General features: G+C 41.4%; 1 protein-coding gene across 1 annotated transcript in view; it reads left to right on the top strand.

Moving 5' to 3' along the window:
- Positions 1-3268: 3268 nt before the first annotated feature.
- The window catches only part of LOC307045524 (collagen alpha-6(VI) chain-like), a 71877-nt gene continuing 66302 nt past the window's right edge, over positions 3269-8843 (top strand). Inside the window, exon 1 of the mRNA XM_079691220.1 lies at positions 3269-3353. The gene's annotated coding sequence lies outside the window, so the exon portion shown is untranslated. The remainder of the gene's footprint in view (positions 3354-8843) is intronic.

Consider the following 8843-nt stretch of genomic DNA (forward strand, 5'->3'; position numbering starts at 1 on the left):
TAGAAAGACTACAAATCCCAGAGTCCCGGTCCCGCATGCTGGCTCTTATGAACCGACTAACTCCCCTTGTGTGCGTGTACAGCTCTCAACATGCCCAGACTTGGAGTGATTTTCACCTCTTTTAATACTTTCCGCCTCATTCTGAAAGAAAGAAGTGAAATGTGCCAACGTGACGGCCGTCTTGGTGTGTGGTGCGAGACGGGAGATGTAGTTCATTGAGCGTTTCACACAAAACATGTGTTACTTCACAGTTTTACCACACATTTCTTTCTTTTTTTAGTTGCAAAATTATCGTGATCAAACGGGATGGAAAGATAATCTTTCTCTCTCCATTGACTTCATACTTTTTCTGAAATAAGGTCCCATGGAGCTCCCCCGGAAAGGGAAGGACTTCGCCTCTCGATAGCGCCAGTGCTACGGGCCGGCCCTGCAGACAGCCTTTAATAGAAAGCACAGTCTCTTTTAAAGCCCCAGTGAACGCTCAGAATTAGCCTCCTCTGTTATTTATGATAATTGACTAGCAAAAACAGGAGGACTTTTTTCTTGATTTCTCGTTAAATTGAGATTAAGACACTTTTTGTCAACGTAAGATTAAAAGCTCTAACGTCTCCATGTCGCAGCTTCACCCGGTGCACCTCATTTGATCAGATGAGAGTCGAAAACCCCTCTTCTTCAAAGGGATTCAGCCTCAGCACTTTAACTATTATTCTGGACTCCCTCCTTTCCCTTGAAGCCCGACAGGAAGCCTGGCTTTGTTTGAAGCTGCAGATAAAAAACTCCTAAACGCAGTCCAGGTCCAGATAAAGAGCTGCTACCTTCCCCTCGTCATGAATCATACTCACTTAGCACAATACTCACTTAGTACGTGACCATAATTCTGAAAGAAGTGAATCATTTTTCCACAGTACTGCAGGTGCGGGGGTTCAAGAAGAATTGAAATGCAGACGCAAAAAGTAAACTCACTTTCAACCTTATGTTTTCCTGATGATGCTAAATTGTGAACTACAAATCGGTTTTGAATTAAAAAAAAGAGCTAGTTGGTGTTAGCTGTTAGCATCCGGTACTTCGACGGACAATATCGGCTTTTAAAACACTGTAAAAGATGCGGCTCCAAAAACAAGTCAATATATAATGAACACAAGGTGTTTTCTCTGTTAATAAGTGAACACATCTGCCAATAGAACAAGTACACAATGGCTTAGTGAGAGTTCTTGAAGTTAAGATGGGATAATTAGATAAATGAGATCTTGTGTTTAGCTGGGGAAACTTATTAAAAAAAATATTTGACCAGAATCAGGGAATTTGTAAAAAAAAAAAGCCAGAAATGTTTTAGACATTTTGAGTTTCCTGATGTTAGCTGGAGATGTTCCTCTAAAATAAGATGTTTTTAAGAGACTTTGAATTAAAAAGATGTTTAAGATGCCTTGTCTAAAAACAAGACTTCAGTTATGAGGTCTGATATGAAGTGTAACGACATGATTTTTGCAGTGAGGAGAGGGAGTAGAATAACAAAGTATTGGAAATAGTAAAAGTATTTATCTCATGATTCATAATTCTTTGGTAGGATGCTAAAGCTGACTCATGTTTCTGAAGTCCTGCAGGAGCGGGGGCTCGAGACTCGTTTCCAAAGCTAAAGATTCGTTCTAATTATCGACACTTTGTTTCAGAACAACTCGCACTCCTATTGGCTAGCGCTCCAACACATTGCATGTGATAGGGAGGGACATCTGTAAGAGGCTGACCAATCACAACAGGTCCTCTTTAATATTTATAACATTAAACCTGCTAAAGTCTGCATGTTAGATCGGTGCTTTAACTGAACCAGATGATTTTGGCTGGAATGAATGATTATTATAATCATTTGTTAATCGAAGCGTCAAAGTGCAATGGGAGTGAGTAGCCCTGACATCCCAAGATCTGAGTACTTCTTCCACTTCTGGAGATAATGCATAGTTTACATGTTTTATTAAACATTTGAATTGTAATCCTCCCGAACCTTGGCAAAGCATCATTTAGCACATGTTAGCGTGTAGCACTGAGGGTAGCGTAACCCTAACCCTAAATGTAGGAGCCAATCAACACTGTGACTGTGAAGGTAAGATGGACTTTTATTAATCCCTCGTGAGGAAATTGTTTCTCTGCATTTGACCCATCCTAGTGTTAGGAGCAGTGGGTTGCCATTTTGAACGGCGCCCGGGGAGCAGTGTTGGGAACGGTGCCTTGCTCAGGGACACCTCGGTAGCACTTGGTCTTGCGGGGACTTGAACTGGTGTTGAATACAGTTTTTGACCACACACGGAGAACACACGGAGAACACACACACACACGGAGCACACACGGAGAACACACGGAGAACACACACAAACACGGAGCACACACGGAGAACACACGGAGAACACACGGAGAACACACGGAGAACACACACAAACACGGAGCACACACGGAGAACACACGGACCACACACGGAGAACACACACACGGAGCACACACGGAGAACACACAGAGAACACACGGAGAACACACAGAGAACACACAGAGAACACACAGAGAACACACGGAGAACACACGGAGAACACACGGAGAACACACGGAGAACACACGGACCACACACGGAGAACACACGGAGAACACACACACGGAGCACACACGGAGAAACACAGAGAACACACGGAGAACACACAGAGAACACACGGACCACACACGGAGAAGACACGGATCACACACAGAGAACACACGGATCACACACAGAGAACACACGGATCACACACGGAGAACACACGGACCACACACGGAGAACACACGGACCACACACGGAGAACACACGGACCACACACGGAGAACACACGGAGAACACGGGATTACAAACATTTGCAAAAGGTATTGTGTGAACCGTAATATCGTGTATGGCGAATGAGCAAATGAAGCAAGTTAAATGGACGCCAGTGAACTGAAATAAATGGACTGTATTTAACTGGACACTTTATTCACCTGGCAAAGTGTGTGTGTGTGAATTACGCCAACATAGCGGATCCTCAGAGGCTTAAAGCGTTGGCTTAGCCTCTACACACTAACTGTTATGGTGACATGATAACAACAGTTTAAACTCTAATGTAACACAGACCTCAAGGTATCATATATATAACGTGTTACTTTGGTGACGTCTATGAATATGTCGCGCTTCTCCCGCCACTAGGTGGAGCAGTGAGGGGTACGTGGAGAGGGGAGGTGTTCCTGAGGGAGGAGGAGGTGTTTCATGGAGAAGGAGGAGGAGGTGTTCCTGCAGGGAGAAGCTGCACCCCCCTACATGGCTCTCACACTGATCTGAGAGCAGAAGGAGGACGCAGCAGCAGACTGTAAGTGCTTCTTTACTCGTGTGCATGATATCAAACATGTTTATTCAGAACTAGAGTTCAGAGCTGCAGAGGAGTGTGTGATCGAAGTTAGAGTTTCAGGGAAGGGCTCTACTTCTTCACCACCTTTCATTCATTTGTGTTTCCTTGTGAAGTCACTTGAATGCACATTTCAGCCTCTGCTCCCTATGTCAGGGCTTTAAGGTGTAGAAGCACAGATGTGTGCATGTTTCTAGTCTTGATCAGGTTTTGAAGTAGCTGCAATAATCATCACTCAGCCTGTTATATGATGCATGTTTCCTACACATGCATGCATCATTTTAAGAGCTTTAAAGTGCATGTAAAAGAAGCAAACACAGGTATGTGAGGGGATGAAGAAGTGAAGTACTTTACTGAGTCCTGGTGAGGAGTATGTTGATGTTTTCCTGCACCTTTTTGCATTGCTGGTAACATGAAGTAATAATGAAATTCTGAGCTGTTTCTCTTTTGATGTATTACTTTAAAGAAACACCATTGAGACGAAGTGTGTGAGTCAGCTGCTGAAGTTATTGATTGACTCGCAGCCGTAAGTATTGGTAGGTTTGTAGAAACAGTTTCTGACCTGATTGAACCTCTGCGTGATGTCACCTGCTGTCTGGAAAGGGTTACATTTTAAATCTTGCAAAAATGTGTTTGACTTATTATCTTGAGCTAAAGGACCGCTTTGTTTTCTTTACCTATTTGCACAAAGGACCGTCACTAAGCTTTGTTAACGTGAAATAAATGTACAAACAAATATATTTAGTTTCAATCTTGAACGAGACGAAAAAGCAGACATTTTTTGGCATCTTTTTCCATTTCAAGAGGCCTCATTCTGCTTCTCGGGGGTCCCCTGTCCTCTAGTGTGTTCTGTAGCTTTCTCCAAATGCTGAAATCTCAAAGTTCCCTCCAGACTTTTCTCTCCCACAAACCTTGCCTGAAACGCCTCCAGGTTAACTTCAACAAGTCATGAAATAAATGCAGATTAACTTGCCGTCACTCATCAACTCTTTGTTTCAGCTATTTCATTCTTTAATGGTCTTCTTTCTAACTCAGTCCTTTGCTCCTTTGTCGACCAGAAGGATGCTTGAGTCACTGTTTGTCTTCCATACTTTCTTCTTAAATCAGTTTTTACACATTGCGCTGTATTTCCCTCGATATTACACACTCAATGTAAAACACATGGAGACCCCCGCTGTCCCCCACTTTACGTCAGAGCTGTTTTAGTTTATTTGAAGTTATACATGCTGCTCAGAAATACTTCCAGTCAGAAGAACAACGTGCGGAGGTTCATTAATGTCGAAAACTTAACAAATACAAACTTTTGTCAGTTTGAAAATCCATGTTTTCGAGCTCAAGTAACATTTTGTGATTTATGTAATGACTTAATAGGCTGGCTCTAAAAAGTTAGTAAAAAGAGGATAATTTAAATATATAAATGTGCTGTAAGAAGTTTTGTGGAAGTCTAAGTTGTACTTTTACTTTGATAAATGTATGGTTTAATGTGTTCTTAATACAAGTTACCTTTAAGTCCTTCAAAGTGATGACAATCAGCTTTTCCTGTCAGGATCTTTTTTCAATATGTTCAAATTAGGATTTTTGGAGGGAAAATAGCTTTTTTGTCTTTTCAACTCCAATTCAAAGAAAAGCCAACTTCATCCAATTCCATGCAATAATGTTCAAAACATTGAATAAAAGATTTCACTTTTTTTTACTTCAATGTATTTTACATTAATAAACTTCCATACACGCAACTGAAATATGTTCTGCAGCTGTGGGGGACTTCACAGACTGAATAATTCATTATCACACACACACACACACACACACACACACACACACACACACACACACACACACACACACACACACACACACACACACACACACACACACACACACACACACACACACACACACACACACACACACACACACACACACACACACACACACACACACACACACACACACACACACACACACACACACACATCTGCAGCTCATCTGTTTCCTATTCAGCTTCGCTCAACCCAACTGAAACAGTACAGAATGCGTTACATAACACTCGTAGGGGCACGATGTACAAAAGTGAATTTAATGTACTATATTTCACCAGAATCACCCACTCTTTACCAATAGTGTACATAATAATAAAAAATAAGCCCACAGGAATAACAGTCTGCCAAACAAGATTGATTATCCAGATTCCTGAGGATTATTTCTATCAGAAAGTCTCCTGGTAATTTATGACGGTTTGTAATATGCAGTGTTCCTAAAAGTAGAGGATGTTTTTTTAACGGCTGAATGCCAAGAAATATAGAAGCAGTATAAACTAGAGTATTTCTACACTGGTTACTTCTACTATCTGAGATATATGAGTGTTTCCTCCGTCTCTGCCTTCAATCAAGAGTTTTAAAACTGATGTCCATCTTCTTGAAAAACTCAAACGAGCAACGTATAACAGTTTGAGCGAAACACGGGAGTCCTAGTGACAGTCCTACGATGATTCATGTTGAATAAAATCACCTTTAACTTCTTCTCTGGTTGTCTTTTATCTTCAATCGAGGAGCCTTCAGCGGCTCTTAGAGGTCGGCTCTGCTGAGGTCAACAGATGCTGACGTCCGGCTGCAGGCAGTGCATACCTAAATACTCCTGTTTAGGATACCTGTGATCATTTTGGCTTTAAGTCCTTCTAATCATTTCACTTAACACGTTACCCTCCCTCTGGAAAGAAGAATCTCCCTACGTCTGCTTCTTGTTTTCATTTGTTTTGAAATCAGGTTTTTTCTGATTGCAAAACGAACAGAATTGACAGATTTCTTTGGAATCTAACAGGAATTTAACAAGAATACGTACCACATGTTGATTATAGGGGGGAGATATGTACTAAAGTACTTTTCTCCCACATGTTGAATGTCTAAAATGACATGTTCCCTTCAAGTGAATTCACCATTTATATATGTGATGGCTTCATTTTTATTCCAAAGTAATTATATTATATTATATTTGAGCTTTTTGTCAACAGCAGAGCAAACTTCATCCAATTTGATGCAATAATGTTCTAACTAATAAAATGACACATCTTTCAAGATGTAATATTCATTTAGGTTTTAACTTCAATATGTTTGTCATTAACAAACATAAAGTAACATTTATTTTTTGGAACTTCCTGCAACTTCCGTTAATGTGGGCTGTTAGCTGGCTAACGTTAGCTGTTAGCCGTTAGCTGGTTAACGTTAGCTGTTCACTGTTAGCTGGTTAACATTAGCTGATTAACGTGAGCTGTTAGCTGTTAGCTGATTAACGTGAGCTGTTAGCTGTTAGCTGATTAACGTGAGCTGTTAGCTGTTAGCTGATTAACATTAGCTGATTAACGTGAGCTGTTAGCTGTTTAACGTGAGCTGTTAGCTGTTAGCTGATTAACGTGAGCTGTTAGCTATTAGCTGATTAACGTGAGCTGTTAGCTGTTTAACGTGAGCTGTTAGAGCTCTGTTAGCTGTTAGGTGTTTGCTCCGTTATTTAGTTGGGCTGGACTGTGCTTCACACGGCCTGCTAACAGATAACTGCTAACAGATAACAGCTAACAGCTACAGCTAACGTTAACTAGCTCTCTACCTGCAGATGTGTTGTTCACAATGTTTCATTATCAATTAAAAAATAGGCTGTGTCCATCAATAGTGAATTTACTGCGTCTCGAACACATTTCCTGGAAAAACCATTACTGTATTTTGGCAGTATCGGTTCTTGTGAGATCCCTGAGCCCCGCACACACACACACACACACACACACACACACACACACACACACACACACACACACACACACACACACACACACACACACACACACACACACACACACACACACACACACACAGCTTGTTTGTCTGTAATAATGTCAACAAGGCTCAACTGTAACAGGGGTACTTCTAGGTGTGAATCCTTTTTCGTGACATGTTTACATTACCTTCTTCTGTGTGTATATAGGTGTGTGTGTGTGTGTGTGTGTGTGTGTGTGTGTGTGTGTGTGTGTGTGTGTGTGTGTGTGTGTGTGTGTGTGTGTGTGTGTGTGTGTGTGTGTGTGTGTGTGTGTGTGTGTGATGCAGACTGCAAGGGGAAGCCTTTTTTGGTCAGAGTTTATATTCGTCAAAGATCCTGATTAGTGAGGGAGAGTCTGGAGCCAATCAGACGATCAGATTTGGATCAGATCAGGATGCAGGTCCCTCCCCTCAGAGACTTCATCACCTCTTCAGGGACCGGTTTCCCACCAGCTGTTTGCTCCAACACATTTCCTTCAATTCCTAAAAAGTCTCAAGCATGCATAATGTCTTGGCTGCAAAGCATTCTGGGACACGTCCTTTTCTTTCCCCAAAGAAGGGCTCAGTTAGAAAACGTTGTTGCACATCCATTTGGGCTGGAAGATATCCGGAGAAATGAAATCCGGGCGGCTGTTTGCTGTTTATTGAGCTTTAAAACGTAAAGACGTGAATGTTATCTCAGCTAAACGTTGTAGTTGTTAGATTCCATCCGTCTCTCGTCTCCGGCAGGTGGAGGTGGTGAGGGAGCCTTCATTACTTTGTTAAACTGTAGGAGTATTTAGTTTGGTGAGGCAGACGAATGATTTGCAGAGAGCAGGTGTGAGGGGGTTTTCTCCTCAGACTGTAAACTGTGAACTGTACACACCAAATGTTTAGTCTGAGTAATGTAAACCGGGGACCACACACACACACACACACACACACACACACACACACACACACACACACACACACACACACACACACACACACACACACACAAACTGATTTATCGTTTCTTGTTTATCTCCTTTGGTTCTGATAACACGCATCAGTTCAGAAACTTTAAAAGAAATGAACATGTAGAATAACTTCTTCATTTCTAATGTCACACAGTCTATTTAAAGTCTTATTTATTTATTAAACTATTCCTAATCAAATCTCAAGTTCAGCATTAAAATTAAAGAGTCCTCTCCTGCTGATGTTCAGGTGTATATCAGTATGTAGTGTCTCTACTTTAAAGAGTCCTCTCCTGCTGATGTTCAGGTGTATATCAGTATGTAGTGTCTCTACTTTAAAGAGTCCTCTCCTGCTGATGTTCAGGTGTATATCAGTATGTAGTGTCTCTACTTTAAAGAGTCCTATCCTGCTGATGTTCAGGTGTATATCAGTATGTAGTGTCTCTACTTTAAAGAGTCCTCTCCTGCTGATGTTCAGGTGTATATCAGTATGCAGTGTCTCTACTTTAAAGAGTCCTCTCCTGCTGATGTTCAGGTGTATATCAGTATGTAGTGTCTTTCCTTTAAAGAGTCCTCTCCTGCTGATGTTCAGGTGTATGTCAGTATGTAGTGTCTCTACTTTAAAGAGTCCTCTCCTGCTGATGTTCAGGTGTATATCAGTATGTAGTGTCTCTCCTTTAAAGAGTCCTCTCCTGCTGATGTTCAGGCGTATATCA

Source organism: Notothenia rossii, assembly GCF_949606895.1.
Source record: "Notothenia rossii genome assembly, chromosome: 7".
In the NCBI taxonomy this organism is placed as follows: Eukaryota; Metazoa; Chordata; class Actinopteri; order Perciformes; family Nototheniidae; genus Notothenia; species Notothenia rossii.